Source organism: Callorhinus ursinus, unplaced genomic scaffold (assembly GCF_003265705.2).
Source record: "Callorhinus ursinus isolate GAN/ISIS: 27379988/994484 unplaced genomic scaffold, GSC_fseal_2.0 scaffold17, whole genome shotgun sequence".
In the NCBI taxonomy this organism is placed as follows: Eukaryota; Metazoa; Chordata; class Mammalia; order Carnivora; family Otariidae; genus Callorhinus; species Callorhinus ursinus.
The window spans coordinates 16314396-16326395 of NW_027397079.1; the positions used below are offsets into that span (position 1 = coordinate 16314396).

General features: G+C 36.4%; 1 protein-coding gene across 9 annotated transcripts in view; it reads right to left on the reverse strand.

Moving 5' to 3' along the window:
- The window catches only part of CFAP97 (cilia and flagella associated protein 97), a 47569-nt gene that overhangs the window by 14108 nt on the left and 21461 nt on the right, over positions 1-12000 (reverse strand). The window lies entirely within an intron of this gene.

A 12000-nucleotide genomic window follows, 5' to 3' on the forward strand; every position in this document is an offset into this window, starting at 1 on the left:
AGACAGTTTTTGTTAGTTGGAGGGCATACTTAAAATATAAAATGTTCTCAGCAATGACTGATGGAAACAAGGGTTAAAAACTGGCAAAAACAAATCCAGAATATTCTAAAACTTTCAACTTAATCTGAAAATACTCTATGGTCTTAATATTAACATTAAAACAAATACTTCTACAGTAAAAGTCAAACATTTTATTCCTGAGTAAACATAAGCCAAAATGAATACATCATATAAAAATTAAAAAAATATTTTGCATACTGTTATCAAATGAAATTTTATTAACATGCTCAATTTTTAAAATTTCCGTAACAATTTTCAGTAAGTCACAATTACTAAACATGTTAAAAGTTTTTAAAAATATTAAGCTTGCTGAATGTTTCAGCTTAACTCTGTACTAAAAATGAGTATATCAGATTAACTAGAACGTTTACAATATTTTTTTAAAGTAACTATTATTTGTTTTTACTTGAGTACCTTTAATTCTTTTACTTGCTCAGCATTTTACACTGTTAAAAGCAGAGGGCTATAAGGGGAAGAGACATTTTTAACCCCAATTTTAAAATGTGACTGGTGTAGAAAAGTCAAATCATTTGAACAAGGTCAAAAGAACTGGAAGTCTACCTCCCTATGTTTAAACCAAAGACTATCAAAGATTACAGAAACTTAAAAAAAAAAAAAAAGATAAAAACAGTGGCTTTCTGATAGGAAAAATGAGAGAATTAATGGTTGGTAATTTGTTGAAAATCATACCAAGTTAATGGCAAAACCTGAAGAACACATTTAGAAAGATACAGATACACTGTACATAATTCAATTATCTCGCTTCCGAGAAATGCACATTTTGTAGACTTTAATAAGGTTTCTAGATTAATTTAGCCACATATGAAAGCCTTTAAAATTGAATTTTAAAGAGAATTAAAAGCTATTTTCCTAATGGCATTTAAAAAAAGTTTTTAGGGGCACCTGGGTGGCTCAGTGGGTTAAGCGTCTGCCTTCAGCTCAGGTCATGATCCCAGGGTCTCGAGCCCCATGTCGGGCTCCCTGCTCTGCGGGGAGCCTGCTTCTCCCTCTCCTCCCCACTTGTTCTCTCTCTTGCTATCTCTGTCACTGTCTCTCTCTCTCTCTCTCTCTAATAAATAAAATCTAAAAAATAAAAAAGTTTTTAGAAGTAAAATAAGGCAACAGCAAAAATATAAATAAAGGAAGTTCAATCTAATTCATTTAAAAAAATAAAACTCTAAATTTCCATGATGGAAAAAGCATATATAGAATACTATTTATATAAGTAGTATATACTGATATCTGATATATATCAGATATCACCATTACATTTTTCTAAAGTGGTTATATGCTTTAGTATGAGGCAACCTCAAATACTTGGTCCATTATTTTTTCAATTAAGATCTAAAAAAAATTTTTAACTTGAATAAACTTTCAAGAATACAAACATTTATATAAATATGTACATATATATTTAAACTCACATATTTAAGAAACATTGTTTTTTCCTAATTTTCTTTAATGAAACAATTTTTTCCAATTCTTTACAGCATTTCAATATCATGCCCATCATCACTAGATCCACTTACTGAGTCAGTCATCTAACACAAATCACTCACTAGAGGCATGAGCTTTACTTTCACCTAGGCTGACACACAGCATTTAAAAAATTTACGTTATGCTATCATTGGAAATTTTATTCCAAGCTATATTAAATCCTTATTCATATATTAGTTCTTAAAAAAAAAACCCATCCTACACATCACCTTGGGACCTTTCTAGCCTTAGAAGACGATCACCGTGGTAGCCTTAGACCTAGAAGCTGGCTAATCCTTTCTGTGAAGCTAATCCTATGGTCATTTCAAGACAGATTTAAAAGAAACACTAAGGCTGCTTCAAAGATTATCTGATTCCTTAAAAATACTGATCTATATACACAGACACATTTCTTTTTTAAGGGCTTACATTTTAATAGGGATGAATCAGTTTTGGAACCTAAGCTGTTTGCCAAGCTGAAGTCATAGGTTGTGAAATAATTTTACCTTCTGGAATCATATTTCTTATTGTTACTCTAAATAGAAACGTAAGGAATTTTTTTAAAATGTGTATTTTTGCCTATCTTTAAAAATTTTGATGTCAACTTTAGTTAACCTGAAATACACTGAATTGAACCACAAAAAATGAGACATCTCAGACCTTTACTGATGCTACAGCCTTTGTTTTCCAGTGGCCAAAATATCAAATGCCTATTGTATTTATAGGTTAAAAACTGCATATGAAGCCTTTATTAAGTGCTCCACTCCTGAAGAGGATAGTAATGTTCTGTGTGGCCAAATATTTGGAATTATTCTGAACTTAAGGCATTTCAGTGTTCTTAGTTTTTTAAGTTAACTCTTTTCACAGCCATGTGGAGAGTAAAAAATAATTTGTCTGTCTTCCTTTTCAAGTATTTCTGGATAAGGGATTCAAAAAAACTAAAACTGTTTTTGTTTGTAATATAAAATATGGAATTGATCTTTCCGAGGTCAGAGATGATTGTTTTTACTATATACTTTTATACATTATTTTCTTATCAAACTAGTTAACAAGTATTTTTATATGTTTGTAAGCAAATATGCTTTCACAGCATACCTTGTGTATATGTAAAGATAAGTATTTAATTCTCACTGTTCACTTTTAACTGACAAAGGAAAAAAAAACAGTGAAAACTACAGAAACTGTGGTAGAACTTTACTTGCTGTTCTGGTCCTGGTGGCGCCCACCTCTGGCCAATCACGTACCTGCTCGAGAAACCTTCTCCATAGATTACAACAGGATGAGAATCTGAAGTCACTTTTGATACCCCATACTAGGTATTGGCTGTTACATCAAGTAGTAACTGTAAAACTTTTAATTGACAATTAGTATAACTGTGGATGGCTTCTGACTTTGTTTTTAATTCTGTGGATTGTGTTTAAACAATTCAAAAGTATGTTCCTGATTGTGAGATACTAAGTGGTCTTGCACAGTCGTCACTTTATTGAATGTGTACAACAGTCCCATGAAGTTGATAAAGCGTACCCCTGTACAGCTTCAGGTGCTAGAATTAAAACTGATCTGTTATCACACACACACACACACACAAAATCCATCCTGTAGGCATATTCATGATCCCTATAAAAAACAAAACAAAAAAACCAATGGTATAAGTTATTTTTTAAAGGTTTAAAGAAAAAATCCAACACTTGTAGTTAAGAGGTCACAATTCAAGGAATAATCAAATTTACTACATTTCTTTGTCTTCTTTATGAACAACTTGTCAGATGAGAAATTCTGGGACATTCTTCCTGTCCCCTTCCTTTGAATCTGGGCAGGCTTGTGACTGTGCGGACCAAAATGACACAGCCCAAAATGTGACTTTCAAGGCTAGGCAAAGGAGGAGATGCAGTCCCCCACCACCCCCCCCACCTTGTTTGCTGGAATACTTGTGCTTGGGGTCCTGAGCCACCCTCTTTGTCTGACTAGCCTGAGGCTGCCATGTTGTGAAGAACTCAAACCACATAAAGGGGCCATGTGTAGGCATTATGATCCTAGTTTTCTGAGTCATCCTAGGTTGCTGCTTTACACATCTAAGTTTTGTGTTTTGTTATCAGAGCAATAGTAACTAATACAAAATCTGGTTAACAAAAACCTAAAATACATGGTACTAGCTTTGAGACTGGTGGCAGTAGGGAGCTGGAAGGGTCTGGAGGAGATGGTCAATGTAGAGGATGAAGTGGCAGATTTTTAGCAAAACTGTTGGCCCTGGTGACAAGGAAAATGGGGGAAATACCTGCCACTGGTGGATTTGGCTAAGTAGATTCCCATGAAGGATGCTGAAAGGATCAATGGTTTATTTTATCCAAAATAATGAAAGAGAGAGATAAGCTAAAAAAAAAAAAAAGGGAACTGATCAATTTTTAGTCAAAATATAGAGAGAATACAAAAGAACTAGGACTTAGGTGGCTCAAAAACGTATCTACTACTCCTTACTAATCTCTCCTGGCAGAAGACTGTCCAAATATTCAAAGAGCTGACTGAGGAACCATGAGTGAGGAGGTTTAGCTGCACTTGGACCAGATTTAGACTCTGGAAGGGCAAGGTGGGGCATGGTGGGGGAGTGGGATCTTTGGAAAGGGGGAATGTGTTTGTGCATCCGAAGGAAATGTAAATCAATGTGTGGCCACAGGTTTGAGAGGTTTTGAAACCTATCCATAAACTTGACAGTCCTCTCATTAGGATGGAGGGTATGTGTCCCTCCCTCTTAAATTTGGTAAGGTTTATAACTGTTTAATAAAATACAGGAGAAATGATGCTATGTGACTGGCATGGTCACATTCTGAGACTAGGTCATAAAAGGTGATGAGGTTTTTGCCTTGTTTCCTTGAATACTGTACTTGGAGCCCTGAGTCACCATGTTAAGAAATCCAGCTGCATTGAGGCTGCCATATGTGAAGAAGCCAGGAAACACGGAGAGCCGCGTGTGGGCCCTCTGCTCAGCAGTTCTGGTCTTTTAAGTCTCGCAATCCCAGACACCTGACATGTCAATAAACCAGCGCCCAGAGGACTCCAGTCCCTACTGTCAAGTCATCCCCACTTCTGAATCTCTCCACACCCCAAGTGTTGGGGTGATTTGTTTTGTAGTAATAGTAACTGGCATTTTATCACTTAAAAAAAAAATACTGTGAAACAGACAAAATACCTGTGGACCATGTTCAGCCCATACACAGGCAGTTAATTCTGGTGTGTAGGATATAATTATCAGTCTTCCACAGTGATTATGGCTTTGCCCATTTCATGATCTAGTTCTGTTTTGCTTTTTATCACACATTTCAAATCAGTGGCTGGTCAATCATTTTGGTAGATTTGGTCAGCTTATTAATGTAAAACACTTCTTTGTCCCTTTCGTGCTTTTCCCATCTTGAATTCTATTTTGTAAACTATTAGAATCGATACTTCCATTTTCTCCTCTTTATTTTCATTCCCCTAGTTTAGGAGTATAATAGCGTAATTTAAAATGTTTGGATTGGATTTAAATTCTTAAAGATGCTCTGATGGTATCTTCTGGTAAGTTAAAACCATCTACTTACACTGTTTGATCTCTTTCTACAATCTTCCTTTTTTAAAATGCTTTTTTGTGGGGCGCCTGGGTGGCTCAGTTGTTAAGCGTCTGCCTTCAGCTCAGGTCATGATCCCAGGGTCCTGGGGCCAAGCCCCGCATCGGGCTCCCTGCTCCATGGGAAGCCTGCTTCTCCCTCTCCCACTCCCCCTGCTTGTGTTCCCTCTCTTGCTGTGTCTCTCTCTGTCAAATAAATAAATAAAATCTTAAAAAAAAATAAAAATAGGTTAGGAGAGCCAACCTGGTGATTTAGAGGTTCCCTTTCTCGCTGTGTCTCTCTCTTCCAGTACCAACCATCTTCCTACCCCACTTCTGGGCTTGGGAGAGGAAAGGGGCAGGAGGTTGAATCAGTTACCAATGGCAGTGATTTAATGAATCATGCCTATGTAATTAAGCCTCCTTAAAGACTCAGAAGGACAGGGCTCAGAGAACTTCTGGGTTGGTGAACACGTGGATATTTGTGGAAAATGGTGCCCTTTGAGAGGGCATGAAAGCTTGGAGGTCTCTTCCCATACCTTGCCCTATGCATCTCTTCCATCTGGCTGTTCCTGAGTTATATCCTTTTATAATAAGCCGGTGATCCAGTAAGTAAAATGTTTCTCTGAGTTCTTTGAGCTGCTCTGGCAAATTAGTTGAACTTCTGATTTATAGCCAGTGAGTGGGAAGTACAGGTAACAATCTGGGCTAGCGACTGGTGTCGGAAGTGGTTGGGGGCAGTGAACCTTTAACCTGTGAAACCAATTATCTCCAGATAGTATCAAAATTGAGTTGAATTATTGAATGTATTGTTGGATTGGTGGGGGGCACCTCCCTCCGCACACAGTGGAATTGGACCTCTATTTAAAAGACCTAGAGGCTTCTTCAACAATTGGTTCCATATACAACTAGCATTGCTATTTCTCCACACTTAAAAAATTTTTTTCTGCAAATCTTTAAGAACTCTACTTTTTTTAAGTGCCTCAGATGATTTAATTTAGATTTAACAAGCCAGTTATTGCAGGTCAATTAAGTGCCATTTTATGATTTAAAAACTATTTATTCAGATTAACAACTATTAAGTGGTTTTATCACACCTCTTTTTGGTTAATACTATTTAAAACTATTTTCAGTCATTTAAAACATCATTTCACATCCATAGATTTAAAAGATTTAAAATAAATCTTTTAAAGTCAAGATGATCTGTTTTTTAAAAAAAATCTAGGGGCGCCTGGGTGGCTCAGTCATTAAGAGTCTGCCTTCGGCTCAGGTCATGATCCCAGGGTCCAGGGACTGAGCCCCGCATTGGGCTCCCTGCTCAGCGGGAAGCCTGCTTCCCCCTCTCCCACTCCCCCTGCTTGTGTTCCCTTTCTCGCTGTGTCTCTATCAAATAAATAAATAAAAATCTTTAAAAAAATAAATAAAAATAAAATGCTTTTTTATTTTTTCCCATTTTTACCCCTTTAGGAAGACTATGTTAATTTTTTTCTAATACACAGCAAATGATGTATTCTAATTCTGTCCTCCTAGAAGTTCTTAAATTTCTTGGTCTCAGAACCCTCCAAAGAATGTTTATGTGAGTCACATTTATCAATATTTACCATGTTAGAAATAAAAAAAAACTTTAAAGATATTAATTCATCTGAAAATAATAAACCAATATTAGGTTAACATCATTCTTTTATAAAAAACAAAATGAAGTTAGTAAGGAGAGTGTCAGAGTTTAACAATTTTGCAAATATTTTTTTTTAATTTTTATTGTTATGTTAATCACCATATATTACATCATTTGTTTTTGATGTAGTGTTCCATGATTCATTATTTTAAAGCCTGGCTTAATAGAAGACAGGGGGATGCTCATATCTCCTTCTGCATTCACTGCAGCGTGCTGTCATTGTAGTATAGCCCATGGAACATCCACTATGCACAGGTGACAGGAGAACGTAAAAGGCAAATCATGCCTTAGTTTTGTAGTGAAAATAGTGTTGTCCTTGCAGCTCTTCTCTAAAATCACTGAGCTCTGTTTCAAGTTTATGTTCTTCATCTGTGAGTCTGGTGCCTCCCTGTTGATTTTAGCTTTTCTCAAAAGTTGATTAACACTTGGTAGTGAGTTGAGGATATCTGACATTTCCTACTTCCCTATCTGAATCCTGTCTGCTGCAGTCTGCCAGTAAAGGGCTAAGACGTGCCACCAGGGAGGATGGGGTAGGAGCCAATCCCAGGACAGGCAGCTTCTTCCTTATGGGGTAAAACAAGGTCCATACCTTCCCCTTGAGTAAGGCACTTTGCTACATTCCATCCTATGTTGGTGTCAGTTTAGCAATAAGTTTAACCACTTTCTTTACTCATCAGTGTTTCCTTAATCCAATTTCTTTCTCTTATATTAGTTTTTCTTCTCAGAATACATCTCTAATGATATATCTAATTATTTCTTACAGAATCTAGGTAGTAAAATTTGAGGTGGTGCATTTCTAAAATTTAGTGTCCATTTTGCCCTCAAGTTTCTTCCTAAACTGACCTAATTTTACCTATACAAAGAATGAAACATACCTTCAAATCTAGTCATGTCAATTTATTCACTGTTCTCCAAATATCAGACTCATGCCATAACCCAAAATATGAACTTCTGTTTACTCCACTACTCCATTTTTAAAACATCCTCTCTGCCTGTCTATTCAATGCTTTATAGCTCAAGGCCAAAGAACCAATTACAACCACACCTTTTCAACATTTATATAGCAAAAGGAAGCTTGGGGTGGGAGTAGGAAGTCCCCCAAATCAGCCATGTTATTGAGCTAAAAGAGGCTGAAATAGTTAGAAATTCTACTAAATTTTCAAGATCTACTTTAAAGTCAGATATCAGATAAATAAAGTCAAATATCTGATAATGCTGGCCTACACTAATCTTCCCTTCTAACAGTTCTCACAGAACCCCAGAGCCCCAAATTTAGAATAAACCTTAGCAACCTGTATCAACTGCCTCACTCTACAAATGAAGAAACTGGGGCACAGAATAGTTATTGCTTGTCTATGGTCACATGGATAACACTCAGAAGCCAAAAGTCTTCTGATTCCACTTCTAGAATTTTGTTCACCTTATTATGTAAGTAACCAAGTTCAATACTGTTTCCTATTCTCTGGCCTATAATAGGGATACTTGATTTTACATTCTTTGATTAACCTTTGTTTCACAGGCTTAATATTTTATAGTTCAAATTTACAAACTTGTTAAGACGTTATTTTTTTTTTAAGATTTTATTTATTTATTTGATAGAGAGAGACACAGCAAGAGAGGGAACACAAGCAGGGGGAGGGGGAGAGGGAGAAGCAGTCTTCCCGCCGAGCCCAGTGCAGGGCTCCATCCCAGGACCCTGGGGCCATGACCTGAGCCAAAGGCAGATGCTTAACGACTGAGCCACCCAGGTGCCCCAGTTAAGATGTTATTTTAAACCAATAAATAACATTAACACTGTTAGCTGTACAGGCATTCCCCACTATCTGAATTCGGGCCCAATACTTTAATAACTAAATTTTTTATTCAAAACAATAAAACTATTTCAATGTATCTTTTCAGTTAAACTAGTGACAATGTTTAAAACTGAGAGGGTGCTGTGTTCCCACCTCAGCTGTTCTCTGATAGGATCACATCTTCTGCTCATAATTTGTGAGATGGGCTATGCACTATCACTATTGTCTTCTTCACGTTAAGTGGACAAGGTTGTGAGGAAATTAGCTGAGCCAAAGAGGCCTAGAACAGCCCATAGAAAAGAAGTTGAAAGTGATAAAGCATCTTGAAAAATGAGTGCAGAAAAGGAATAGCTTGGCCATGCACACATCTCCCTCTCACCAGGTCCAACAATTTAGTTTTATGAGGAAAACAAAGAAAACTTATGAAAATATTCTTGGATCTGAAAAACAGTGGGTCAATCGAGCATGAATAACAATTTTGAAAAACTAAAGTAATACAAAGAAATGCTTTATGCAATAGACTGACAGCTATAATTAGTGTTTAAAATCTTTTACTGTTATAAAGAAACCTTTGTGGATTATTAAGGACTCCAGTAACAGATGTACCAAGAGGCAAAATGCCACCTTTGTTCCTGTGCCTTTAAAAGCTCTGAGCAGTACTTAAATCAGGTCACTCAGATCAGGGCTCCCTACCATGCAGCAGTATGAATAAATTTTCCTTCTACATTTAGCTCAGTTTCTGTGTTGAACAATGTTTCAGTGCTTCAATTACACTTGGAGAAACTGTTTAGGGATTTTGGGTGGGAAAAATACTTAGGCTTTCCATATCCAACAAAGTTTCAAAAATGAATTAGATAGGAATAGTGAGAGATACTTGACGCTTAAACCGAGTCACCCAGTGCCCCTGTATGCAATGCATATTAAAGTTTGAGAAACTCTGGCCTAGTGGATAAAGTTGGTTGCCCAATTAACATACACTTCTACTTTCCCCCTCCTTAATTCTTAACAAATCTCCCCACCCCCACCCCCTTTTAAAGACCCCTACCTATATCCCTTTCTCATGAAGCCCTGTCCCTAAGGAGAAGCTGACCTCCCTTCTACTGATTCCCACTCCTAATTTCAGGGTGAGTCTGGCCCATAATAATCCTATTCCTCTTGCCAATGACTGTCTTACAAATAGGAGTATAACCCAATTCTGGGCAATGAGACATAAGCGAGTCAGTTGAAAGTGCTTCTTTAAAGTTTCCTCCATTCTGAGAGAGCCAGAGGAAAAGATAGTTTCCCTTTCTCTGGCCATTCTCATGTCTGGATCTAAATACTAAAAATTGCTGCAGACATCTCCTACTAGCAAACACCACAGCTGGGGAACACAGTGGTAGAACCTGGGTCTCTGAGGACAATTTTGAGCCACTGAATTGGTCAACTCTCAAACCTAGTCTATCTATGGAATTCTTGTTAGGTGAGAAATATTGTTTCATTAGGAATTTCTGTTTCCTGCATCCAAAATGATCCTAATACAAAGAGATGATCATTGATAGTCCTGAACAAAAAGCTCAGATATCACAATTTTCCATTAGATGGCTTTTTAAAATCTGACAATTCCAAAAGAGTGAAGTGTTTTCTTCCTAAAAGAAGCTTTTTATTGGACATGTCCTCTCTCTCTCTCTCGCCCTCTCATTCCTAGGATAGAGTAGTCCTTATAATCTGTGGAATCAAGGGGTGCCTGAGTAGCTGGGTTAAGTGGCTGCCTGCAGTTGAGGTCATGATCCCAGGGTTCTGGGACTGAGCCCCACATCAGGCTTCCCTGCTCAGTGGGGAGCCTGCTTCTCCCTCTCCCTCTGACCCTCCCTGCCTTGTGCTTTTCTCACTCTCAAATAAGTAAAATCTTTAAAAAATAATTTGTGGAATCAAAAAGTACTTATAAAAATAAGAAATGGAACAGTGGGCCCTTAAAATGCAAATTATAATTTAGTCAAACAGTATTAAAAAAACACAATAAAACCTGTAAGTCACATTATACATTTTTCACTAATTTTCTGTAACATTATTTTTTTCCAATATCCATCTGTACCTTTTTCAAGCTAATTTTAAAGAAAAAAAATTTTTTTACGATTTTATTTGAGAGGGAGAGCACACATGTGGGGGTGGGTGGAGGAAACAGAGAAAGAGACAAGCAGACTCCACACTGAGGGCTCAATCTCACAACCTTGAGATGGTGACCTGAGCTGAAATCAAGTGTCTGATGCCTAATCAACTGAACCACCCAGGCGCCCCTAAAGACAGTTTTATGAGATACTTTATATGCCAAATGTTAGGCTGCTACTTTTAAACACATATAAATCACATTAGAAATTAAGAACAACGCAGCACTAGAAATAACACAGAAGAAAAAAAGCAAATATATTAGATGCACATTAATACAAAGCATTAGTGACCAGTCTACATTATCTCATCAGATAAATTTTTATGATTTAATTTCAAACACCTTCCAATTTTTGTATTACAAATATTATTTTTAAAGACAATTCTGTTGGGGTGCCTGGCTGGCTCAGTTGGCAGATGATGTGACTTGATCTCAGGGTTGTGAGTTCAAGTCCCACATTGGGTGTAGAGATTACTTAAAAAATAAAATCTTTAATAAATAAATAAATAAAACAATTCTGTCAACTCTGAGGAAAACAATTGACAGTATTTTTTGGTGATGATACAACCTGAGTGTTTTTTGGTAAAAATTAGAATTTTTGGTAAACTTGAGTTTGAAAGCTTCTCAAAAGCCTTCTGATGAGATTGGTAGTGATATTAACTATAACTTCTATATAGTGTATTATGAAATATGTCATTTGTAAGCTCAATGAACCATATTTTCCAAATAACCTATACACCCTGTTACAAAACCATGAAAGGGTAAAAGACACATTCAAAATTAAGACCAATGTTATAAAATAATACACTATGAATTAATTAGTCTCAAATTTCACATTGTAACTAACATTTAAGAAACTAGTACCTGTGGAATATTGGTATCAAAGAATATTTAAAATTAACTGAAAAGGGCATTAAAATACTCCTCCATTTTCTAAAGATCTGTGTGAGGCCAGTTTTTCTTCATGTACTTCAACCAAAATATCAGCTGTATACAGAAGACGCTATGAGACTCCAGCTATCTTCTATTGACAGGCATTAGAGATTTGCTAATCTCATTTTTTTGGTAAGATAATTATGTTTTATAAAACCTACTTATTACCATTATTGGTTTATTACCATTATTCTCAGGTGAATTAGTACTGCTCAGATTTCTAATATAATTTCTAATATGATAAATATTTATAAATATAACCCACATAAACAAAAGGCTCTCTGGGGTCCTCAATAATTTTTAAGAGTGTAAATGTTTCTGGTGCAAGGGCCAAAAAGTTTGA